Source organism: Pelodiscus sinensis, chromosome 4 (genome assembly GCF_049634645.1).
Source record: "Pelodiscus sinensis isolate JC-2024 chromosome 4, ASM4963464v1, whole genome shotgun sequence".
NCBI lineage: Eukaryota > Metazoa > Chordata > Testudines > Trionychidae > Pelodiscus > Pelodiscus sinensis.
Window position 1 is genome coordinate 13,381,392 of NC_134714.1, and position 27,467 is coordinate 13,408,858.

Genomic DNA, 27,467 nt, shown 5'->3' on the forward strand with positions numbered 1-27,467 from the left:
ACAACATTTGTGAGAAATGAAGTATAGAGCTTAACTTTGTCAAAGTATAATGCAAGGCTGGCCCAGCAGTTTGGCTGCATTGCTGTATGTGGCCATGTTGGGGGGGGAACTTAAGAGCTTGGTGTTCCACGGTAATGGAGACAGAATAGCACAACAGTGGCATGCCTGCTCTCCGCTAAAAAGATTAGAAGCTGAACACCCGCTAAACATGTACACGAATAGCCAGATGGAGAATGTCACTGAGCTGGGTCTGGATGCCTTCAAGGTCATGCACCCTTGCTCCTTCTAGAAGACACATTGCAGAAGAGTGAAAATGTACGACGTCAGGGGGAAGAAACAAAACTAAAAAAACCCTCACAAAACCCCAGACTCAGAATGTGCACACAAGAGACCCTGAGGCCCCGAAATACCAGTGAGAATACAGCTGTGTGGGACCCTCTGGTATGCATCTTAGGTCTGATCCAAAGGGTACTGAAATTCAAGGAAAGAGTCCCAAGTACCTCCAAGACATGCTGTTGTATTTTTTAGATTAGAAATTACATTCTTCATTCTGGGAGGGCACAGAGGTCTCAAAAAAGGTTTTTAAATACAGTCATCCCTGATGGAATAAGCAATCTAAAACTCAGTGTTGCTAAAAGACCAGCAAGCTTGTCTAGAATCGCTTCCTGGTTTTGTTCTCATGTATTCCTGATGCCCAGCATTTCCGTAATCTGATATCAAGTTTATCAGAGCAAATATTCATCTGCTATCCTAACCCTGGTGGACATAGCTGGAGCCACCAGCATTTGCCACCTGTTCAAAATGCAGCTGTGGGGCCTCTGCTGCAGGGGGAGTTCTGAAGATCCCTCAGGCATGGATTAGGGATGTTAGATAGCGTGTAATTGAATAGTTGTGTAACCACATCAAATTTTAGCAGTTACATGACTGTTTGATAGTCCATGGGGGTGGGGCCGGCAGCCAGTGTACTCCCAGCCCCACTCCCTATCAGAGGCAGCAACCTGGGGTGGCAGGTGGGAGCTGCCGTCTGCTGTTCCGTACTGCTGTCTCTGACACAGAGGCAGCAGCACAGGATGGCAGCAGGATCTGTCTGGGGAGCTCGGACCCCCGAGGTTGCAGAGCAGCCTCTATCTGCAGCGAGCCCAGGCCTGCCATGGATGGAGGCTGCATCGTAGCATCCTCCCCTGCCCCCCACTGCGTGCTGCTGCCTCTGATAGCAGCAGGGCAGGGGGCAGGTAGCACTTGCTTCTGCCTTCTCCTAACCCCCGCTGCCTCTATAGGAGGCAGCAATGGGGGAAAGCGAATCTGTGGAACTGGCATGCGCAGAGAGCCAGCTCCCTATGCATATTGGCTCCTGCCTGCTCCCCTTTCTCTCTGCACAGGGGTGAGGGGGCAGGCAGATCTGGTGCTGGCTCCCCACAGGCACCGGCTTCCGCCTCCTCCCCACCCCTTGCTGCTTCTGATACAAAGGCGGCAAGGGAGGGGATGCATGTAGTTGATGGGTTTAACCACTAAGCCCAGGTTTATTGGTTAATTGTGTAGTCGTGTATACGTGGATATCCCTACCATGGATGGACCCTCTTAGAAATGAAAATGGGAAAAATTAGTCTTCCATGAGGATGCCCTCTAGGCATTGGCATTTCATGTATAACATGTATCCTGGGTAACTCATGTGCACGGAGATCTAGGAACCTTTCTGTAACAGCTATCTCCATAGTACCTAAGTGTACGTGATGCTTGTTCAGTAGAATTCAGCTTTTTGGAAAGAGAATACCTTCTAAGTACTGCGTGGCTTCGATCTAGCTGCTCATGTTGTCAAGATTTTTCCCATAAAATACTAAGACATGCTTAATGCCTAGAGAAGCAGTCAGCAAGAGTCACTTAACAGAGATGCTCAGAAAGAGGTAGGAGTAGTCCTGGCAGTGTGTGTGGGGGGGATCTCGCCTCTTCCTGCATGGGATGGCCTTGAGAATGCAATCCCACTTGGCTGCCAAATGCAGGTGATGAAAGAGTTTGAGTGAGTGATTTGGCAGATGTTATCTGCCACATGTGGGGGAACTTTGAGTTCCCCAACGGAGTCCAGAGACCTTCTGTGATTTAAAAATAAATAATGTATCCATCCTGCATCTGCCTTGCTGTTACTCTTTCAATCTTATTCCACGGGGTATTTTTAATACCTTAGACCATGCAATACCTTACTTCTTTATATATTGGTTTCTGTATTTGCATGAACTCCTGTTCATCCATTGATACATGCTGAACAAATGTGATGTGGCCCCATGGCTGACCTTAGAGACAGCTGCAAACAGCTGGCTTAACGAGGCAGATGAGTTGAGCATAATACATGCTCCTACTAAAGATTTTTAACTTGAACCCTATTACAAAGGTTACATCTAAAAGGAGGAACAGATTTTCTCTCTCTCTCTCTCTCTCTCTCTCTCTCTCTCTCTCTCTCTCTCTCTCTCTCTCTCTCTGAAGTGAATATATTTAATTGGTGTATGAAAATTAGTGACACTTCACTTGGTCAGTCAGATTTCTCAGTTTTATACAGTATAGTCAGTTGTAGACTGCAGTGAAATTTCATGTTCCTATAAAGATATTGTGCATGAAAACTTCAATTTATTGCTTGCTGGACAGTTCCCCCAAAAATGCAGACTTCAGTGTATCCAAACCTCAGGAGCCTAGATTTTTGCAAATACTCTGCCAATCTAGTGTGGAGCCTTTAAATTTACTTCTGGTCGCATCTTTTATTGATTTTAAGATATTGTTTATTACCTTCAAAGCACACAATGGGATGGATCCATCAAATATTCTCGTCTTAACCTCATATTTTCCACAACACTCACATCAATCTTCAGAGCAAGGAAAGCTGCTCCTTTTGTAGTATGCTGGAATCTGTGGATAACAAAGGGGGTTATTAGCACATAAGCTCATAACAAAGAGCAAGAAAGAAGGATTAATTTTCAAGAGCTTATTTTAGGATTTTTGTTCCTTTTCTTTTTTTCTAAAAAATGGTGGTGAATATTTAGATTGTCCTATACCAGGTGCTCACTAGGCTTCAGATAATTCAATTGTGTGGGGACTGATAAGCTCTACAATGTGCACAATTATAAAATATTTTCAGCAAGTCGCATGGGGAAATCAGTGTTCAAATAGTTTTTTAAAAAGTTGTTTTCAGGCTCTCGAAGAGATAACCAAATGCTATAACTTTTTTCCCCCCTGTTTTGTAACATTGATAAGTGGTTTTTGCAATCAACTCCTTTTAAAGCCTTAAAAAAAATTAAGAAATTGATTTTCAATACTAATGAATGACAATGTGTATATTTTTCCTTTTCCTTAGGAACAGTGTTTTGAATTGTTGAAATGTAGACAATATTCCCAAATTAGCATAATAAGAATTGCCACAGAAACAGGTAATTTGCTTCAGTCAAGATGCGAAGGATCAAACTTTATCAAAGGGATTTAAGTTTTCTCATTGCTAACTGAGATTCCCTTAACAACAACAAGGAAACCCTGTGGCATGTTAAAAACAAACAGATTTATTTGGGCACCAACTTTCATGACCAAAAACCCACCTCGTCTGACTTCTTTTCTGTTGGGTTAGTGTAGGGAAATCTCAATTTCTGGCAATGTGAGGCTACCTTTCTCATAATCCCGGCTTTCAGTGTTTTTAAAATAAAAATGAGTTTTTGGTGCTAGTCTGTAATTGAAATGAGAAACAGGTACAAAAACTAGCATCAAAACAGTACAGAATCAGGCCCATATGAACGGGGGGAGGGAGGGAGCAGGGGGAGAGCGAGTGCATGCAAAAGCATGCTCCAGCCAGGGAAAGGCTTCCCAAGTTTCTCTTCCTCCATGCTCTGACCAACCGGAGGAAGGCTGGGGCTGATTTCCCTACTTACTTGGGTGCATTCATATCCTTGTAGTCCACCCACCCACATCCTTGCATATGGACCTGCAAATCCTACTAGTGGTTCTGCAGTTTAACGCTTGCTCATGTTGAGTAACAGTGGACTTTTGCTCACAAAATATCCTTTGATGTTGGTAATTTGGATAATGATAGTTCCAGTTCTTAGTTTTCCACTTAGATAAAATGTAAACAAATTTGTGGTGAGCCAAATCTGAATACCTTGAACTTTGTTGTTCTGGGCACAGATAATAACATTAAAGATTGTGAGGCACTTATGCACACTGGTGATGTGACCCAAATAAGCATGTTAGTTGGATAGATCGGCGCATAGTCTAGAGAATCTTTTGATGTCATTCACAGATGAGCTCATCCATCCATTGGATAACTATCAAATATCCATACTGATATTCCTAGAACTATTAGCTTCATGCGGTGGTACTAGTGGTATGACTCTTGGGTGACTCAGTGCTTTCCTTTGGACCATTCCTTGAGGGGAATGGCCAGCAGCAACTCATCTTTTTTGCGTCCATTCATACAGCATTCCCCAAACTTCTGTCTGTTCTCCCCTACTATTCAGTGTGTATAGGTGGCCTTTGGCAGAGTTAGGTACAGAGTCTTGAGCTGCATGCCTTCATTATACTGATAGAGCCCAACTCTATATTTCTGTTTTTTCAAACTCAGTGTTGCCAAGTGCCTTACCCGGGTCTTTTTGGGACTGAGCTGTGAACAAATGCTAGCTTGCTAAAGCTCTGTTGGGAAACAGCAGGTGAAAATGGTAGGTTATGAAAAGCAACTGGGAAATAAGTTTGTGTACACACTTTGTTATTGGAGTCTGCAACCTGCAGGTATTGTCAGAGCTCCAATTGCTGTTGAGTGACCATGTAGCAGCAGTATCCAGAAAGACACTCTTTCATCTGCATTTGGCCAGGGGATTGAGATCACTTTTTTTGAATGCAGCCCTTGCTGCTGTGATCCATGCTTTCTCATATCTGCAGCAATGGCTATAATGCACTTAGATCTGAAATCACCCCTGTGTTCAGCAATATGCACAGATGACCCGTTGCTTTCTGGGTAGAGTTTAAAGTGTTGGTTTTGACCAGGAGAGACTTAAATAGTATGAGACCTCCCTGCTTGAGACCTATGCAGTACTATCATGGCTGTGGTCAACAGGGAGATTCAAGCTAGCATCACTTAATTTAAAGGAGAGAGAACTGCTAGCATGGTGTTCTGTGAGAGTCACCTTTGGGATTTGGGAACTTTTGCCTGTCTTTGGTCCCAAATAGCCCAGATGTGCTGATCTTTGTGAAATACTGCTGGGCCCACTGATTTACATAGGCTTTCAGGGTGGAGGTGTTAGAGTACAGTTTTTGATCCTGGTTGGTTGTTTTTTGGTTTTGAGATAGGAGTAAGATGCTGGTTGTAATTGTGATTTGTATTTTGAATTGACGTCTGTGGGTCCTGATCCCTGGAATATGCTACTCATAAATCAAGAGAAACTTTGCAGAATAACTTGTGAATATGTCAGAGATTGAAGGAGCAAAATGGGAACTGGGATCTATCTTAATCACTTCCCTTACTCATGTCAGCAACGTCACTGACTGACGGCATGTCTATACTAGGAAATGATTCTGAAATAACTTATTTCAAAATAATAACTCCTGAAATAATAATTTCAAAATAACATGTCCAAATTATGGGAAAGCCGCAAAATTAGTCCAAGGCAGGCTCCATTAATGTGGATGCACTAGCTTGACTTAGAGCCCCAGGAAGCACTAGGGAGTAATTAGTTTGGATTACTCCGGGAAGTAGTTATTTCGAAATAGTGGCACTGGAGCTTCTACACTACCACTATTTCAAAATAACTGTTTTGAAATTAGCATTATTCCTAGTGGAAAGCAGGAGTTATTTTAAAACAGACAGCCCATTATTTTGAAATAATGGGCTTGGTAGTGTGAACGCTCCACATGTTATTTTGAAATAACTCCCTAGTGTAGACCAGAGCTGAGAATGCTATATCTTTGCTGTTATGTAGCTATGAATAAAAAAAACCCTCAGGATCAAAATCACGTCTTTTTTTTTTTTTTTTTTTTTTTTTTGTCCCTCTGATGGTCTTTTAAGCACATTGGGACAATTTGATGCACCTAAGGCTGGCAGGATTTGCTGCACTATGTTCTCACACTAAATACAGCAGTGGAAGTGCTACATACATGCTGCCGGTGTATGTTTTTGTAACTTGAAAATCTGCTTATGTGATCAGATTTTTCTCAAAATTTCTAAACTTGTAATTTAAAAACAGTTATCAGTGGTGTGCCCGATTCTCATTTACACTTCATGCCACCTTTGACAGAATAAAAAAGCCTGAAATTACAATGCTGTTGTATGTTACATTTGCATCTACTTTAAGGCCTCTTTACATTGTCAGAGTACTGTACTGGGACCATTGTGTAAATGAGATTCAGGCCTTGTGAGTTTAAAAACATAGTGAGCAAATATTAATATTACATAACATTGTCTATGCAATAGAAATTATCTCTCTTTTTAAAAAAAGCCTTAAGAGGCATCCTGGGTAAATATATGTGAATCATGGAAAATTAAGGTGATAGTTTATTCAAGGATTTTAATTTGTTTTGAGAAAAATATAATTTCTCTTTGTCTTTCTATTTGCTTTCAGATATAACCTCATTATTTAGAGTGGTGGTCAAGTCAGGCCATTCTTTTCTTAAAATATACATTCAGAGATGCATTTTATAGGTGAACAGCCATTGTGACCTTTTTATCTCATTAGCCACTTAAAAGATAAATGTAAACAAAATAATATTGCAAGAGCAAACAATAAGTATTGAAGCAAGATGGGTCTTCAGTGGGATTTCTTACACTAGTAAGCAAGTAGATTTGGGCCTTTTTGTAAAATGCAGCTACAGGCAGTCCCCGGGCTACATGGATCCGACTTGCATCAGATCCCTACTTACAAACGGGGTGAGGCAACCCCGCACTAGCTGCTTCCCCCCAGCAGACCAGGGAGATGCAAAGCTAGCGCCCCTCCTCCCCCCCAGCAGACCAGGGAGACGCGGAGCAGCTTTTCTCAGCAGACACCTCAGCTTGAGAATAAAGGACTGAGGGAAGTGAGGTGTGGGAGAATAAAACTGAGCTCTGGAGAAATGTTTGGCTAGAGTTTCCCCTACAAGAAGTACCAGTTCCGACTTACGTATAAATTCAACTTAAGAACAAACCTACAGTCCCTATCTTGTACATAACCCTGCCTGTACTGGGGACTGCCTGTACTGGGTTGATTCAGTTTTTTTTTCTAGTTCAGAACTGTTCAGTCATTTTAAATTTCAAATTATGACAAGGCTAGACATCAGCTGTTATAACTTCAGTAGCTTTTAATTTTTAACCATTTCAAATAGAGAACTTGGGTATGTTTCTTTGTGCAGTATTGTGGCATAATTTGAAACATATGAAGTGTTCTAATAGTTTTGTTTTGAAATGACTAATATAATTTCTTAGCTGTAAATCATGGTGATTTTTAAAGAGGTGATAGTAATTATAGTTTTTGAGCTATTTTTAAATCTTCATTAATCTGGTTGTCAGTTAGGTCAGTTGCTGATAACTGCTTAACCTGAGTTTCTGCATTAATTTCCAATAAAATAACTGAGAATTGATTGGAAGGGGTAACCGTTCTCTGAGTTCCAAAAATTGTGGCAGGTGATTTTTCACATCTGCTGTCTTTTCTAATGGGGGAACTACAGATATTTTTTGAGCCTTACGAAGGGAGAAAACCTTGAATGTGTGGCTCTTTTCAAGTTGAGCTGTTTTGGCCCATTGATTCTGAACACTAAGTTCATTCTGCTTCCTCTGAATAGAATATAGTTTTTTAGCGAGCTCAGCTGCCAGAGAGTTGAAAGAGCCAAAAGGAAGGTCTGATTTCCAACATATACTTTGCAATTGCTATGCTTTTATTCTTATAGGAATTCTGTTGGCTAGCAGGACGCACATTCTGATTTCCAACAAGTTTCCTGTTCTAGGGTCTCACCCACATCCCTCTGAAGTCAATGCAAAGATACAGATTGACTTCATTAAGCTTTGAATCTGGCTGTTGATACACGAGAGCTGGCGGGTAGGAGGTGGAGTATTGATGCTTTGAGGGATGTAACTGTATCTGGACACTTTTCTGTGCAGTGTATCCATACTTTTTTATTATACTACTTGTACACATTTTGCAATTAGCAGCTTGGAATAAAGACTTGTGAAGGAAAAAGTTCACCCACATACTATATATTTTATGAATTGGATATGCAATAGAGTAACTAGTGCATTTCCTTCATGGGAAAGGTATAACAATTCATAAACATGGTTAATTTTGAGCTGATTTAGGGCCTGATTTATATTGCTTTAACATACTACTTGAAATCTGCAGGGTTTGTTATAAGGTTTATATAATGCTGAAGGATTTACACAGGGGAGGCGGGTAAGCACTGGCTTTTCGAACTGAATGAAAATCAAGGAAAGGAACTCATCATGTAGTGAGCCTGAGTCTTACTGTTTAAGAAATCTACTTTTTGGCAAAAAATATCTTATGCACATTTCAAATGACACCCTATAGTACATGGTGTTTTGCATGGAGCTCTTCTGTCAAGCTCATTAGAAATTGAATATATTAATAGTGGACTGCTTATGAAACAGATCTTTACTTCCTGCCTGCCCACCTGTGGGTATAGTGTGGGTTCTGTAACTATAAAAGGTCTCAGGAGAGTTATAAAATCAAAGAATATGGAAAATATATAAAGAAACAAGAAGGGACGCTTGCGTACATCATGTAGCTTCTTGTATTTAAAGTTGGCTGCAGTTGTATATGTACCACTAAATTAACCTCAAAAGCTGGTCATGACAGCAGAATGTCCATAGTAATTGTTTTTGTTGGCGTTTGGCTTCAGAATTAACTCATCGATCTAACATGAACCTCTGTGCTTGGAATACTAGTCTGGTGATTTTTTTTTAACCTTTTTTATGCAATCATGGAAAAAATATGTTTCTGCTCGAAGCAGTTGTCAAACAAGCTTCTTTCATCGACAATCAGACACAGGGCAGCTGAATAAGGCTGTTTAGTCTAGAGTAAATACTCAAGAGATTACAAGGTCATTGTAGGAAATGTAATTATACCATTTATTCCAGAACAGTCTTTTGTAGTGTGGACTTGCAGAATACTCCATCGTGATGTTTATTAAATGTGTGTGTGTATTTATATATAAATACAAATTCAGCACCTACCTTTGAAAGCAGAGGAGTGTTGAGTAAAAAATTGAAATGATAAATAATGATAATATTAAGCTGATTTCAAAAAGCCACAATCCACACTTTGGGCTTTATTATTGGAATCACGATGGAATAGATCCTGTTCTTGCCTTCACAGGTGTGACTGCTTCCCCTTCAGCAGAGCAGTTGTGCTGGGCATGAGCCGATGGAGATGTCTCTTTGATGGTTGTGTGTTGCATGTATGATAAAGAACCTTTCTGTAAGGGGCTCACTCATACTAGCATTCAGAAGGCTTAGGGTGTTACATTCTGAGTTGTCCGAGGCACTTAATGTTGCCAGGTGTCTGGTTTTGAACCAGACAGTCCAGTAATTGAGCTTTCTGTTCGGGAAACAAATGGAGAAAATATAAATGTCTTGTACTTTCTAAAGAAAATGTAATGTAGATTGTGAGGTAATGTCACGCATGTCCGGTATTTTTGTTGAAACCATCTGGCAACCCTATCTATACTAGGAGTAGACAGATCTCTTTGTCTCCCTGCAAAACCAAAGTTCTCTCTCCACCAGTGTTCTCTCTAAACTGCGTGGTAGCAGAGCTTCCCAGAGGATTAATCAGCCCTGCCTAGTCGGAGGCTCAGGGCTCCATGCAAGGAGCTGACTGACTGGACGGGGCTGATTAATCACTTGTGAAGCTGTGCTGCCCCCAGCTTAGAGGGAACACTGCTCTCTAGCCTCCATTTTGAAATAAGTGAGGATAGCGCCTACTCAGAATCCAGACTGGGTGGAGAGCCTCATTCCTTGACTTCCTGGTCAGATGATGATGAACTTGTCTGCGTGGGACCTATGTATGCAGTTCTAAAGTTTCCAAAAGTTTCTATATTTTCATGAAATTTTGGAGGATGCTTAATACCTTTTTAATTTCTACTCCCTCACTTTTCCCCTTGCCTTGCCTTTCTTAATTCTCTCTCTTCTGCTGCCCCACAATGTAGCATGCCTCTGCATTATGCATTTCACAGCTGGACCCAAGAGTGGCCAGGGAAAATTCCTGATTGTAATCCATATGGAAATAACGGCCTTCTCTGCCCCAGCCCCTTCTGCTCCAGGAACTGAAGAGCCCAGATGTCTTCAGAGGCTCCTTCTTCAGCTTTTGTTGTTTCCGGCACCCAGTCACTCATGTGCTATTCGAACCCAGTAGTACCAATGTTACAGTGGCATCACGTCCATAGGACATGGGATAAGTCCTTCATACTTGTGGGAAGGAACAGCCCACCAGCATACCAAGTACCACAGGAGAACTTTCTCCTCTTGCTCCTGCTCAGCACCTTGGAGCTCCTCTCCTTCTCCCAAAGATTACAAGAGGTACTTAGATGGATATTCACAGCAGCATGTGGTGCCTTCTGGACTGTTCAAGAAATCTGTCCTCCCATCCAGCTGAGATACCACCAGAGCTTCCACAGGAGTTGGCTTGGCCATTTCAGCCATATCCAGTGCTAAAGAGTTCATTACAAAGCGGTAGGGAAAGAGCTTCTTGTTCTGAATGACCCTGCTCCTCCTCCTCCAGATCATTCAAGAAATGTAGGAAGTTGCAAGACTACAATAAAGATGTCCAAGGAACAGAAGAGGTCTGGCCTCCTCAGACTGAGATTTCACTCCTGAAAGAAGGGGGAATATTAGATCCAAATTTAGACACACTGGAAGTGAATGGACAGGAAAGACTTGCCCACATCCTTCTCTCTATGAAACAAAGATCTGATGAGGATCCACAACTCTGGATCAGGCAAAGTCTCTAAACAAGACTCCAACAGCCCCAATAGCAGAATATTTTCTTTTGAATAAAAACATAACAAAACATCTTGCCTATTATTAATGCAACAGTGGAGAAAGTGATTAAATCAGAATTGGAGCAGCCAGTGAAATGAAGGCACCTTTATGGAGAAGTAATGAGTTCGTGAAAATTGCAGAAACAGTGCAACTGCTTGGTCTAGATTTCAGAAATAGATGCTGTATTGGCAGAGACCACCTAATAGCCTTCCACATGGGAATTTTTTCCATGGTACCAAATGGACCAAGATATTGAAGTGGTTTTTCTGGCCCACCTTTGGGCAGTATGCTTCCTGAAATAGTCTTTTCTTAAAAAGAATCTGACTGGGATACATAATTGGGCTTCACAGGCTGTTACTTGTAATTGCTTGGATCACATTTGATCATTGTTACTAATACCTTTATTGTTGGTAAATAATATTCCTTCCTGCAATCATCTGAGTCAGGAATGTTTCAAATCTGGGAGCATCGTCTGTAGAATCCAAATGCAGGATCTTCCAAGCCAAGAAGGCATGGCACCTTAGAAGAACTGAGTAATTCATACCAAAGAAAGGATGCAATTTACTTGAGTTCTCAGGACAGATATAGTCTCATCATTCAGCCTTCACTTAAAGGATGAAAAGGGAAAGATTACTGTAATAATATAGGCACCTACTCTGTGAACACATACATGTAAGAGGTGTATTCATGTTGATGCAAGTTTGCAGGACTAAGGCCCTAGATTGCAAGCTAAGCAGGTCAGGGACTATGTTGTTCACATGTCAGTAAAGCTCAAGGTGCTGTATGAATCACAATAAATATGTTCCTTTTTATGGAGTCAATGGAGAGATTTTTTGAGGTTCGTGCTTGTAATACACTCTTATTTAAAACTAAAATTAGATTGCGGAGGAAGGACCTTTGGAAAGGGAGGGTCTGGAAGTGGCCAGATGAGTATGCTGAGCTGTTTTCATGAAGGAAGAGTTTTCATGAAGAAAACTCATGTTATCATGAATTGTTTTGTTTTTTGAAAAGGGAGGAAAAATTGAAGATCTTTCAGAAACTTGAATTTGTCCAAGGAACATGGACATTATTAGCTTGCATGTAGTTGCTTTAAGTTTTGGGTTTCCAGATATCGCTAAATGGAAGAAAAACAGACTTCAAGGAAGGAGCTGTTTTGTTGACATTATGTTTTCTAGATACCTTTTATTAATCATAAAAGTTTAATTAAAAATACTGATCCTGAGTCAAAATCCACATGTTTAATTTTAATAAATGTTTGTCCAAAGTAACGGTAGCTCATAGGGATTGGTTTCTAGGGCTTGTAGTTCTAAACATGCAGACCATTATAGGAGCTTTTAGGTGCTCATAACTTTGGAAAAGCAGGTCTCTTATTTAGGCCCTGATCCTGCAGGGACTCATGTCTGTGCTTCACTTTATGCACTGTGATTTTGACTTCAAGTGGCAAGAAACAAACATTCATGGCTTGTGGCCTGTCCGTGACCTTTACTATAAATACTCATGACTAAATCATAGCCTTATTTATATATAGGTAGCTATGCACCCAGCCCTTCAAGCCTTAGGAGTCTACTCCACTTCATGTGAGTGTGCACTGTGACTTTGACTTCCAGTGGAACTATAGTGAAGCGCACCCAAACCCATGCAGGATAAGGCCTAAATAAGTGACTTGCTTTTCCAAAGTTATGAGCTCCTAAATATCAAGTGGGGGGCCTGAGGTGCTGCTGTTCTGTGTGACCCCTCTGGGGCCAGCTGCTGGGGACCACTGAGCAGCAGCTGCTCGAGCTGCTCTGAATGTGCTGCTTTGGCTACCAGGGGCTTCTCACCAGTTGCTCAGGCAGTCCCCAGGGCCAGCTGCCGTGGGCTGTTCAAGCAGCAGCCAGTGCAGCCATCCCCAGGGTAGCTCCAGCTGGGGCCTGAGTGTCTATCTCTAGGGGCAGTTGTCCCTGGGGGCAACTGGTTGGGCAGCCCTGGGATCATCTACACTGGCCACTGCAGAAGTCATGGAGGGCATGGAAAGCCATGGAATCTGTGACTTCTGCAACCTCCATGACAAACTCAGAGCCTTGCATATAAACTTGGGAACCAAATTTTAAAAATAGAAGCCTAAAATTAAGGCAATAATATTTTTAAAGGTACTTTACATAAATGAGTAGTGAGGATTAAGGCTTGCAAAAAAATATTGAGACGTTGGTTTTCCTGGCTTCAGAATAAAAAAACCACAGGCAGAGACCGTGTTTCTAATAATGAAATAATGACTTGAACATACTCCGACTTCACAGGTTAGCTATTGCTCAGGCCTGAAGGTAATGCTACCATGTTTTTGTTTCTTTACCTAAATGGTTTTAAATGTAAAAACATAAATCCTGTGCAGTGGGAGTGGAAAAGGGGGGGGGATGGTTTTCATTTGGCATAATTTCCTGTGAGGCACAGTTCTAAATAAGGCCCATATTTACACAAGACAGTCCAGTTTTACATAGTAGTAGTAGTATATCCAGCACATTTTAAAATTGTTTAGCCATCCCTGGGTATTTAATACCGTCACAATAAATGTGTTTAATAAAGGTGGGTGAAGTTTGAAATAATTTTTGAATAATTTTACAGTAGAAACACCAGTTAAATCAACCCACTTGCAGTAATAAATGTCAGAAAAACAATTAATTATACTTGCTTGCAACTGCAAAATCAATTGTGTAACTGTTCTTTTAAAACAGACTTTTACATTACCAAAGCCTAAACACTATGCTTCTGTAACTTGTCAGAATCAGGTTTTGGTTAATAGATATTTTTCAGTGATGTAATGGGAATTTTTGGCAGTGAGTCAGAATATAATGGACTGTGATTAATGTTTTAATAAGTACTTTTCTTCTACTTATGATGCATTGGTAAAATAGTTTCCTGCTCAAATTGATAGAACAGCAGGTGTGCATACATATTTTTCTTAAAGAAAAAATAAGTTGTTTATCTTTTAAGCAGAATTTCTTATTTTTTTTGTCTTTAATTTAAAGATTGCTAGGTTTGTATTTTTTCAGTCCTAGCAATTACTGATGTCTGTAATTTGAAAGTGTAAGCTATACTGGAAACATTTCCATTATCTAAACAAATTGCTTTGCAAAAGAGGAAATTCATTAGTTTAAAAATAATTTTGATTTATTGACAATTTCTTCCGTGAAAGAGATTTATTTAAAAATAACTGGCTATGAATTCAAATGAGTGCGTGAACAAAGTGTGATCCTGAAAACATTATGGGATTAGATTTATTATTAGAGTTGATGTAATATATTTTCTGCACGCTTGAGTTACTTCCATACTGAAAGTAGTGTTGTTGTTCTACATGTGAAATGTTTCCAAAAAATATCCAACACATTTATTTTTCAGTAACATTTATTTCATTACCATCAGTTTTGGAGTTCCCACAGGGAAAGCATTTTCTAGAGGACCAGTCAGTTGCAGTCCTGATGGAGATATTTTTCCTAAACAGCAAAGCTCTCACCTTGTCCAAGACTGGAGTGTAGTCTGTGGCTCTAGTATGCTGCTTTTTTGAGCTTATTCGGTAGCTCCCCTTTCTCTAAATTACTGGAAAATGTGGGGGAAACGGGGCATGGTGAGATTAATAGTACACCTTGTGCTTTCAAAAACCACATCTTCAGACTAAGTTCTTAGGATCAAAGACTGCATTTTGTTTGTTGCTATTCACTCACTCTGCATATACTTACAGCACTCCCAGTACGGAGTTGATGAGGTGCACCCAACTAAATAAAGACCATTCACCTGTTAGGTGGACAAAAGAAATATTATTGCTGCAGCTACGGATGTCACAGGGCTTCTCAATGAGCGTGTTGACCAGTTGAGACTGCAAGCTCTTCGGCTACTGGAATAGTACTTCAGCCAAGTTGTTAGAGACTGGGCTTTATCAGCTGCTGTTGCCCGCTGGTTGACTTGTTTGTTTCACAACATAAACCAGTGTTGCAAAATCATCTTGAGCTATCTGGTAAGATCAGCAGCCTTTATGTATGCATTCACAGAAGCTGGTTTTACAGGATCTCTGCTGTGTATTTAAGATCAGAATCTGGCCCCAAAAAGAAAAGAATAGAGTTTTGCTCTATGGTAGGAGACTTATCTCCTTAGAAAATCATTTTGTCAGCTGTGGTAGCAAATTCTTTTAGAGATTTGAGTACTAATATATAAGGCCACGTCACAAGTTGTACCAACCCCACGCCAGGCAAGAAGAGGTAAAGAGAGGCTTTCAGCTCAGGTAGTCTTATTTCATATCTGCACCCAGGGCTGCCGCAAGGGCGAGGCGAGTGAGGCACTTGCTTCGGCCGCGTAGCTGAGGGGGTGCAGAAAAGACAGCTACTTCTTCGCTCGTGCCTCATGCCATGTCAGCACCCCCGCCCGCACCAAAGACGGTCTTGTTTCAGGCGCCAAATTAGCTAGTTATGACTCTGTCTGCATCTGCGAAGTGTGACCTTCTTGGTGGAGAAGCCCCACTCTGGGAGATGGGCAGACCTCTCCCCACTAGATCCCAGGAAGAACAATTGCAGAGGTTTCCTGTGAACACTGCATCATAGGCCTGGGCCTGAGGATGCTGAGCTGGATTACAGCATGCCAGGGATCTCTCGAAAACAGGAAGGCCAGGACACACTGGACTGTATTTTTGTGCCGTCTTTCCTTTGTAACTGTTCCAGGCTGCCATAGGAAAAAGCCTAGGGGCAGAAAAGGAGGTTAGAACATGCAAACCAGAGCCATGTGCAACAGAGTCCCTAGCGGGAGGGAGAGATTAGGTTTTCCTATAAGGCCTAGAGAAGGCTCCACATAAGGGTTATATGGCCTAGTGGGTCTGGGTGTGGTGTTGGAGCCCTGAAACAAGATTGCCACATAATTATCAGACTGGACTCTGACCTGCTGAAAGGTGCCAGTGAGCTGGGCAGAGGGCTGAGTCACAAGAGAGAGGGGACCAACAGCAGATCTGAACACTAGGTCAGCAAGGCTAGGGCGAGGAAACCCCCTAAAAATGCCACATCCTACCATAAGGCAGCAAACAGACTGGTGAGCCAGTTTGTCACAGGCCAGATTATGCCACTCTTGTTCTCCTGGAGTAGAACTTACTCCTTAAGTACTTCCATGCTTTTCACTGGGGGTATGTCTACACTACAGAGGGTTTGTTTTTTTCAGAAAAACTGCCATTTAAAAAAAAAGTCAGTTACATCCAGACTGCAATTGTGTTCTTTTGGGGAAAAAAAAAAAAAAAAAAAGCGAAAGCACAGAGGGTTTTTTTCTGGCATTGGTAATCCTCTTTCTACAAGGAAGAAGCCTTTTTCCAAAAGAGTTCTTTCGGAAAAAGGCGTATGTGGACGGGGAAGAGGGAGTTCTTTTGGAAGAAGAGGAAAGAGGAAAAAGCAAAGGTGCCCTGGTAGCCACTCTGTCCATAGTAATCACAGTTTAAATGCGAGATAGCGTCCACACTGAATGGACGCTGTCTTTTGAAAAGGTAGATCGCTTTTTCGATGCACTTTGGCAGTGTGGACTCTCTCTTTTGGAAGAAGTCTTTTTGTAAGATCTCTTCCGGAAAAGCTTCTTCTGAAAGAAGCCTGCTGTCTTGACGTAGCCTAGGACTGTGTGGGGAATAAAATACTATTTGGTGTCAAGAAGGGTGACACTAAAGGAATTCACGAGTATAGTTTTCTTCTATCTAAAGCACATTCACACCTCAAAAGCACATCGCAAAAGCGATGTCCACGCTGCATGGACGCTCTTGCACAGGACAGCTTAACAGAATGGCCATCAGAGCACCTGTGGTTTTGTGGATAGGCTCTTTTTGCACAAGAAACCCCTGCAGAGTGTCTACACCTTCCTTTTTGCGCAAGAGCTGTAGCGCAAAAAGGAGTTATTCCTTGTGGGGAGAAGAATAACTCTACCAGCAAAAGCCCTCTGTCCTGTCGATTTACTGAGGATTTTTTTTTTGGTGCAAAAATGCACTTGAGGTGTGGACGCTCCGCTGGTTTTTGCACAAAATCTTTGTCGTGTAGACTAGACATAGCCAAGGAGTGCAACAGTCCCAGAAAGGAGGATGGCCCAAGGCTTATAGTGGTAGGCCCGGGACTTTCAATTCCCTGCTCCATCCAACTTCTTGGATCAGTCACTGAGGCTATAACTGCTGGCGTAGTTACACTGGTCAGAGTATAAATAGGTATGAACCCCTGACCAACAGAGCTGTGCTGGCAGAATGTGCACATGCAGTTTTGCTGGCAAAACTTCAGTTTTACCAATATAGCTTGTTTCAGTTAGGAGCGTGTAGAATATGCGGTACTGGTAGAAGTGCAGCTTTGCTGGTATAAGCTGTGTCCACACTAGAAGTGCTTTGCTGGTGTGGTATACTGGGAAAGCACGTCTAGTGTTAGACATGGCCCTAGCTTGGCTTTGCATCCGTTCGCCATCTGTTAAACGGGGATAACAGTACTCCCTTCCTTTTGACGGTGTAAATGTACCGACAAGGTGGTGAGGCATTCATATACCGTGAACACTATAATGGGGACCGTGTATGTATCTAAGATGCAAGGATGCATGTTCCAACAGAGGCTTGTACTGTAGTCTGTAGGATAGTGCTTACTGTGTTTGGGCCTGACTGATGGATGGTGATCAATTACAAAACCCACAATCTTGTTGATTCGTATTTTTATATTTTGTTTTTATTCAGCATTTTTTTTTGCCCTTTCTGCGGGATCCAGCAGCTGAAACAGCATAACTTTGTTCCACAGCTGTTACAGCTGAGCCTTGTGTTTGAAATGGCAACAACACTCAGTGTTTGCAACTTGTTTTTAGTGTTTCAGCAGCCAGCTGCCTTAGGAAAGCAAAAACAATACGTAAAGCAAGAAATACAAATAAAGGAGAGGCTGTAAAACACATCAAACAGCCTGGATGCCCCACAACTCTGTCTAAATTTAGCATTTTTTTTTTCAAATATAGAAAAGCGAGTTCTAAATAAACACATTGCCCCCCTCGCCCACACACATTCATTGCACCTTTAGTTAATATGTTGCTTCTATGGATTTCATTTTTACACTGCCAAATTTGGCAAGATGTTCCCAGAAAAGTAGTAATGACCTGTGGGAGGGGGGCCATGGCAAATCATGTGGCAGTTGCCCTGATACTTCTGTGTTAAGGATTAAGGAAGTCAACGGGTAGTCAACTATACGATTAACTGATAAACCTGGGCTTATCGGTTAATTTTGTCAATTACATGCATTCTCCCCCCTCTCCTTGCAACAAATGGGGGGAAGCAGGAGCTGGTGCTGGGGGGAGCTGTCTTAAAAGCCAGTTCCCCCCAACACTGGCTCTGCGTTGACGCCTGCCCCTCCACACCCCACATTGCCGCCTCTGTCAGCGGGGCAGGGGACAGAGGACAGATGAATTTCCCCATGGTCAAAGGCTGCTACACATCCCACAAATCATCCTCTGTCTGGTGATCCTGGGCCCGTATGATGCAGAGCTTGGACCACCCGCACCCAGGGACTGCTGCCCACACTACTGCCTCTGTATCAGAAGCAGAAGTGTGGGGTGGCAGGCATCCGGTGTACATGGAGAGCTGGTTTTCAAATTTGCTCCCCTAGTGAGCCTGCTCCTGCCTGGCACCCCGCACTGCTGCCTCTGATACAGAGGCAGCAGCGCAGAGTGGCAGGGGGTCCCTCGGAGTGGAGCCAGAGTGCAGTGGCTCCTGGCCCTGCCCTTGGTGACTATCGAATAGTCATGTAACCAATAAGAATTAATAGTTACACAGCTATTTAAATACCTGATATTTAACACCCCATTGAGAACTTGAGAATGGCCATTCTGGGTCAAACCTATGATTCATTTTGCCCAGTATCCTGTTTTCCGACAGTGGCCAATGTCCGGTGCTTCAGAGGGGATGAACAGGACAGACAGTCACTGAGTGATCAATCGCCTGTTGCCCATTCTCAGCTTCTGGTTTTGCTTAAGGAGAGCACAGGGCATGGGGAAGGGGAGAGGAGCTGTAACAGGCATTTATGCCATGCGCTGCACAGAACACTACTCAGCAGACACATCCAGTGGGACAAGTAGAATGAGGTTCTGTGCAGTCATATTCCTATTTGCCCCTTGCTGCTCTTTGTCCCCTCTGCCCATGTGAACCCCAAATGCTTGGGCTGGGCAGTAGAGGGAGGATTTGGCTTTTCATGGAGTTGTGTTAAAAGGAGCCTAGCCCCTCCACACATTTTTTGAGAAAAATAGAACAAATATTATTCCCAGAAGGATTGTTGTATCAATAAATATCGCTGTGTAGGGTAATAAGTCATTGCCACTGCCGCTGATTCATAATGAAATATGGATGTAGGCTAAACAGGCACCAAGTTCTGTACAAATTATGGCGTTCTGGCCTTTGAGATGTTACCATTGAACACAAACATGACTTGACCCAGAAAAAACACATCAGGTGAGCAAGGAGACAAAGCATAAATGTTTCCAGTGACTGAGGAATTCAAATCCTCCTTGTTTTTAATGAGACTTAAGGCACTAAGTGTCTGACACTCTTGAAAAATGGAATTTAGGCTGCAGAATCACCAAAGTGCTTTTGAGCGTTTTACTCTAAGAAAGGATCCTTGCACAAGTGAGTTTGAAGAGAAGGGAGAGAACATCCACATTTGCAAAGAAGATTGTCCAAGGCCTAGGGGACAGTATAAAAGAAGATTTTCAAATGGAGCGTGGGCGCAGAAAGGAGAGAGGGCACGGAAACCATTTGGAAGAGTGATTGCTGACCAGTGGTGGTGAGTCAGCCATGAATAGCCACCAGCCCATCTGAGGACTTTCATGTGTTCTGCTGGGATCCGCAAGCATAAGGACATTGCCTATGACTGCCCTGAACTCATGCATCCCTGGGTAGGTATGTTCACACTCGCACCCTAGTTCGAACAAGGGATGCAAATGTAGGCATTCAAAATAGTCAATGAAGCGGGGATTTAAATATCCCGCACTTCGTTAGCGTGATCCTGCCGGCGCGTTACTCTGATCAACAGCTGTTTCGAAAGTGAAAGTGTGCTCTGGGATGTGTTAGTTCGAACCAAACCCCTTGGTTCGAACTAATGTTACTCCTAAAAAAAAGAGGAGTAACGTTAGTTCAAACCAAGGGGTTTGGTTCGAACTAACGTGTCCCAGCGCACACTTTCACTTTCGAAACAGCTGTTGATCAGAATAACATGCCGGCGAGATCATGCTAATGAAGCGCGGGATATTTAAATCCCCGCTTCATTGACCATTTCAACTGCCTACATTTGCATCCCTCGTTCGAACTAGGGTGCAGTGTAGACATACCCATAAGGCATACGCCTCTCAGCTGCAGGCATGTACTATGTTGGATTGAGAACTGGTTGCAAGGTTTATTGGTAGAGGAATGCCAGCTAAGTCCTCATTGCATCTGTGAGGGGCTTATTCTTGCAGCAATGATTAGAATGATTAAGTCGAGACTAGTTCAGGTGGAGCAGGGTGTTTGCCATGATGCACAGTTGTGGAATTTCAGAAAGGCTCATACAGGGACAAGGACCTACCACTTACTGTTCATCCAGTGTATAAGTGTCAGGGGATCAATAGCTCTTACAGCAAATGGACTAGCACAGTGTTTCTTAAACTGTGTTCCGTGGCACACCCGTGTGCCACAAGGAATTCGGAGGTGTGCCGCGGAGAACAACAGAATTAAAAATGACCAACCTTAAAGGGGCAGGTGACTTTCCCCCCCTCAATAACTTTCCCCCAACTCTTTCCCCCTCAATAACTTTCCTCCTGACCCTTTTCCCCCCCGACTTTTTTTTTTTCCTCAACAAAAAATCCTTGGTGTTCCTCTGTCTTAAAAAGTTTATGAAACACTGGACTAGTAGCTACTGATGTACAATGACCAGGACTAGGATGAGACTAACCTGTGCCCAGAGACAGGATCTGAACCTCCTGGGTTTCCAGGGGCATCTGTCGACAAGAGAGAGAATTGTAAATGCTTTTTCATCTTCTGAGATGAAAAATTACTGTCTTCAAAAAACTACAATTGGAGTAGACTCTCCAGTGTAGTCTCCAAATCTTGGGGAGAAGAAAAAGTTGAGGGAGGAGGGGTTTCAAAGGGCATATTAATTGTTTCAACCCTAACCGTAAAAAGAGGCTGTGGGTTTGTCTTGCCTAATAGTTTATAGTTCTGATGATATTTATGGGCATGGTCTGAGGTGTTGAGCCCTCTGCATTTTGATTATTTAAACCCCACAGTTTCAACCCCCCCTTAAAAACATATTTTGGGCTGTTAAAACATGTCCTTTAACTTTCAGTGAAACTTAGGTTCCTAAATTACTTAGGAGCTTTTGAAAATTTTACCCAGACTCAATATTGCAAATCTTGTTCAATGGATGCTTTTAAGGATCTATAAACAGAGCATCAAATCCTTCAGGGTTAGTAGATTGAGTCTCAAGTCTATAGATTGTCCTTTCCTTTATCATTTTATTGTTCTTCTTCTTGAAACCTGAACAATAGTCTTGTAGAAGTGTTTGTAGGAAGTCATATTATTAATCAACTCCTGTGATTTTTGTAACTGTTAATTTCCATTAACAGATTTGTCAGACAGTAGTCAGGGAACGCAAGCTGGTGGAGCTAAAGGAATAGATGTTTACAAATACAGGAAGTCCCCGGGTTACGTACAAGATAGGGACTGTAGGTTTGTTCTTAAGTTGAATTTGTATGTAAGTCGGAACTGGTACATATTGTAGGGGAAACTCTAGCCAAACATTTCTCCAGAGCTCAGTTTTATTCTCCCACACCTCACTTCCCTCAGTCCTTTATTTTCAAGCTGAGGTGTCTGCTGAGAAAAGCCGCTCCGCGTCTCCCTGGTCTTCTGGGGGGGGGGGGGGGTCCCAGCAGACCAGGGAGACGCGGAGCGGCTTTTCTCGCTGCGGAGGACGCGGGTGGCAGGACCGCGGCGCGTCTCAGCAGTCTGCTGGGGGGGGGGGGGCACAGCTAGTGCGGGGTTGCCTCACCCCGTTTGTAAGTAGGGATCCGATGTAAGTCGGATCAATGTAACCCGGGGACTGCCTGTACTAGATGACTTACCCAGCATTGCCCAGGTCCTTCAATTCATGAGGCGAGGAGTGGGTGGGTGCACAGGCCTTTTCTTACCCCCACCCCCTCTCAGCACTTCCTGCTGGCCACCAGGGGCCTTTTTCCTACCCTAACCATCCCTGTGGCCACCAGGGGTCAGAGAAAGAGTTTGGGGCGGAGGAGGCAGCTACTTACCCAGTGTGCTGGCAGGCCTCTGCTGGCCACTTCCTTGGTGGTACAGCTGCCCCCCCAGTGACCATGCTGCAGGATAGTTCTCCCCTGTTGTCAGCCGATGGTCAGGGCAGTGTGTGTGTTTGTTTCTGAGAAAAGGTTTAACGTCCGTGTCTTTACTGCTAGGACCGGGGTCCCGTCGCAGAGGGTGGCCAGCAGGCCAACAGACGCCCCGTTATATAGGAAGAGCTTATTACACCTTAGATTTTAGCTGCTAGAACACAGGGGTTCCTTCGCAGCGGGCAGCCTAGGAAAGGCTGAAAAGGTGCCCTAACGGATCTTGTCACCTGGGAGTGACACAGATCCAAATGCCCAAGCTCTCCCTATGTCTGTCCCTTTATGATCAGCTGAAGTTCTTTTAAATTGTGTTTGGTTCTATTACAGCAACTGAAGGAGTCAGGTTAAAGCTTAAACAGTTACAGGTTTATTAAAGACTTATAAAAGCATATGGTTACAATGGCTATTGCTCTATTTCTTAAATGCTAGCAAATATATATATAGGTCTTAACAATGATTACAGGAAAAAGGTAAAGATAGAAAATAGAAATAATGGTACCAAGTGACAGCTTAATCTTTAAAGAGCTCTAACACTATGTATATATATATTTAAACAAAGGACCACATCCAGGTACAATTTTTACCCCTTTCTGTGTCTCTCGACTCCAGCGTGTCAGGCCAGGGCCGGTCTCTCATATTCGTCTTTCCTAGGAATTGAGGTGGGCGTCCCCTCTGGAACCTCGGGAGATCAAACACCTAACCCGACCAGCAGATAGATGGTAGATTGACACTCAGAGTAAATGTGCTGCTGGACCCATCTTTATACCCCTGGGGGCCCGTATCCTCTTTCTTATCTAAGATGCCGAATTGTACTGGTCCGTTTTGTGGCGCCAGTTCTTACAAGCAAGTTTCAAGTTAATTTACACTTGCAAGAGAGAGAACTAAATTGTGTGTACTAGACATTTTTTTACTGGGCGAGAGATTCCTCCCCCCGCGGACGGATGTGTATTCGTATCAATGTGGGTTTGAGTCAAGGGCACTCCTTGGCAGCCTCTTGGTCAGCAATTGGCATATCTCTGTTTACAGCCATTCATGGTCACAGCAGCCTGGGCCTTCTGCTCTGTGTGCCCTGTATGCTCCAGGCAAGCAAAAATGGATGTTACAGGGGGGCTACACCTGTGGGCTCCCTTCCCCCAGTGACTACACTCAGTATTGCATCCCTGTGAACAGCCCCTCCCTTTCCACATTAAGGAAAACAGTCCCTTTCCTGACACTTTTGGTTTCCTGGCACAACCAAACCCTGGCCATGCTTTACGTTGGGAGAAGAGGAAGCTGCACACCACATTTGGTGGTCCTCACTCTTGCCGTTTAGGAGGATGTCTTGAGCAAACGGACTTAGACACATACACGGACAGACGCACAAATCTCTGAAATACATGTATAAATACTTCATATGTTCATACGTTTAAATCCCGAAGGGATCATTATGGTGATCTAGTGTGACTTCATGCATAATACATGTTATTAAATCTAGCCCAGTAATTTTTGCATCAGGCCCATAACTTTCATATCTTTGAAAATGTATGGATAACAACAGGATAGGCCCCAGAGGACTGGCGAAGGGCAAACGTTCCCCTTGTTAAAGATGGGCACTAAGAGGACCCAGGGAGCTATAGACCAGTCTAACTTTGATACCTGGATTGATATTGGAACAAATTATTAAGCAATCATTTTGTAAGCAGCGAGGATAATGGGGCTATAAGGAATAGCGACATTGATTTGTCAAGCACAAGCATGCCCAAACCACACTAATTTTATTCTTTGACAGTGTTATTGGCCTACTGGTTGGGGTGAAGCAAGAGATGTAGCATATTTGGGGGGTTGGTTTTTTTAGTGAGCCTTTTGACACATTCAAAGAAGGCATTTTTATAAACAAACTAGGGAAATGTGGACTAGATGAAATTATGATAAATTGTGTGCACATCGGTTGAAAGACCCTACTTAGTAGTTGTCTGCTTGATGTTTGCAGTAATTATCTATGTTTCATGACTATATAAAGGAAAGGCTACCGTTCCTGCAGTGTATGTCATCAGTTTTGATGGCAGTTTGATGGTATGCCAGTTGAGTACCCTATTGTGAAGTCTTTCCAAAAACCTGGCTTACCTTTCATATTCTGTTTGGTATTTTTTGATCCAGATAATTGTACCTTGAGATGTGGTTAGGTATATAAAATAATTAACATGATGTACACTGCAGGAATGGTAGCCTTCCCTTTACAAGAGATGTAAAACATGGACAATTACTGCAAACTCATCAAGCAACTTGAAAAATGTGTTGCTGTTATCACTATACCCTAAAAGTCTGCTGGGAAGACGGTGATAAATATTAACATATTCAAAAGAAACAAACTCCCTCAATACTGATTATGTCCATAATTGGACAAGTAATTTGATCAGAATGGATGGTGATAGACTCCCCCAAAAAATCCTCTGGTGAGCTGAAACTCAGAAAGTGGAGAAAGGGCAGTCAACATAAGCACTTTTAAGTTGTCCTTAAGCAGAGTCTCAACTCATGTGACATAAATATTGACAACTTCGAAGATACAGCCAAGGACAGATGTGAATGCAGAGCAATTATCAATAAATGTTGTGCACACTCAGAGTAAGTTAGACATAAGATACTGATTTGAGAAAACTGTCATGCCAAGTCTTCAGCAGGAACCTACAAATTCCTATGTAACATCTGTTTGCAACCTTGCTCCTCAGAGGTCAGACTATACAGCCATAAGAGAAACCTGAGATGCCTCAATGTTATTGTTGGGTACAATAGGCAGCCATACTATTCTGCAGCAATGCTTTAAGTGGACAGTGTTTAGTGGGATCTTCATACATTGTATGTTTAAAAAAATGGAGTCAAACATTCACCAAAAAACTGCTGAGCCAGTTTAAAGAAAAAAATACACAAGATCATTAGTTCCTGTTTCAAAAGAAAGTAAGGATTTGCTAACTGGAACACAGTTCTTTCTATAAAGATGATGAATTTTGCATAGATAGCAAAAACTGAGAAGATCGGTAATGAACGCTGTGGAAATTGTCCAAAACAGCACTCACTAGAAGCATCAGAGAACTAGTTTCAGAGACGGAGTCTGGGAGTTATCTGAGAATTGCACTTAAATATGGTCAAAGGTATGTTTTTGGATACTACAATGTTGATTGGATCTGGCAGTCAATTTTTGGTATTTATCCTTTTGTAACATAATATCTCTGGTTATCTGGGTGCATTTAGGAAGACATGTTTTTCTCAGGCCCAAAGTTGAGTCAGGTTTCTAGCTCCCATTGGCTTTCTATAGGATTTGGGTATTTAACTGCCTTTTGTGCCTTTGAAAATGTCCTCCTCTTTTCTTGTATTAGTTACTTGCAACGCAATAGTGAAAGGGGATGCACTAAACCTCTTCTGATGGAAGAAATCAGTCCATGCTTCAATTCTTAGAGTGAAAGTTTTCCAGCAAATTATCAGAAGTTAGCTTGCCTTGCTCACCAGAAATATTTGCCTCATTTTGCTGGTAATAAAGCAGTTTTATTTGATCACAAACAATTTCTCCAAAATGGCAGATTTTTTTGTAGGGGAATGGAGTAGAGGGGAGAAGACTCAGACTTTATAGCAAGGTCCAACCCCAAATAAACATAAAACTTTCTTCCTTTTGCAACTTTTCCATCCAGTTCTATGGACCTGCCTTTTTCAGTTTTTAAATTCCAGACACCAGGAGTGCTAGAAGTTGTTTTCCAAATACCCACCCAGCTGGGTCACCATCCAGGATAATTGAACTAAGTATATGTCCCACTGCCCTTAGTACTCTATATCGCAAAGTGCTTGTCAGGAGCAAAGAACATGTTGCAGTTCCCCCTTGCTGCTAAGTGTTCGTTTACATTTTTACATGGGTAGTACATTAAACATACAGTACGTCTGTTATCTTTTTCTGCTCCACTGCTTCTAATTAGGAGGCCTGTACGTTGACCTGCAATGAACACAAACATTAAATTGGAGCTAATGGGAAATGAGTCTGGACTTGAGTTATAGTGATCATAAAATGTGATGAGATCTGGCACTTGGTTTAATAATGGCAAAGAGTTGTGTATCCTGTAATCTAATAACTTCGTATTGTAGTGTATTGCATAAGGCACTAACATTTTATGTAGACTTAAGAAAAAATGTTTGATTGTAACATTAGAGGGACATGTACACAGTTTATGGCCGTTGGTTAAGGCATCAACAAAATGGTGAGCACGTGTCTTGTAACTTGTGTACCGCTATGAGATTTCAAGCTGGAGTCATTTTTCGTTGTCTTTAATTTGTTCTTCTGTAACTTGTGAAATTACAATGTTCAAGTGACCTATACAGGCAAAATATCTTATTTTTATTCATTTGCTACCAACATTTATGATATTGCTTAAGAGTATTATACTTTATTCTTTTGGCACTCTGCTTCTATAGCTTGGGCCTTCCTGGTCTAGCACCCTCCAGACCTGATGGGTCCTGAAAGAGGGGATTTGTTGGATCAGGGGAAGTCCCCCTGCCATTGGCCTCCCAGTCCACCGCCCCTCATGGCCCGGGCCCGGTTCCCGCAACCCCCGTGCTCAGGCTTTGCTAGCTCCGCTGCTACTTGGCTCTGACCCCAGGCTCCCTGCCACCAGCCTGGCCTAGGTCCCTGGGGCCAGAGCTCCCTAGCCACCATCAGCCCTACTGTTGCTGGACTGGAGCTCCCTAGCTACCACCTAGGCCAGAGCTCTATGGCTGATGCTGGAGCTCCATGGTAACCACCAGGGCTGGTGCTTCTTAACCAATGGTGGGGCCAGAGCTCCATGGCTAGGGCTGGAGTTTCATGGTCGCCACTGAGGCCAGAGATCCCTACCCATGCTGCCTCCCTTCTCTGCCACGGGACTCCGGTCCAAGTCACCGGCCCCCCGTCATGCTCCCGGTCCCACCGTCAGACATCCCTGACCCTGGGCTCTGTGGTCCAGGAACATCCGGGGTCCTACCTGGTTTTTGTTTTTTGGCAGCCATAACAAGTGGTCATGTGATAAAGTGGAATTAAGACAGGCGAGTTCTTGCAGGAACTGAATTTTTACAGTGAGGGCTATTAGCTGGTGAACATTAGCACAGGTTTCTTTGCATTTGTGTGAGTGATTGG

At 42.7% G+C, this 27,467-nt stretch overlaps 1 protein-coding gene across 1 annotated transcript in view; it reads left to right on the forward strand.

Annotated features, from left to right (window-relative positions):
- MNAT1 (MNAT1 component of CDK activating kinase) overlaps positions 1-27,467 on the forward strand; it is a 204,420-nt gene that overhangs the window by 142,886 nt on the left and 34,067 nt on the right. The gene's annotated exons all lie outside the window — the stretch shown is intronic.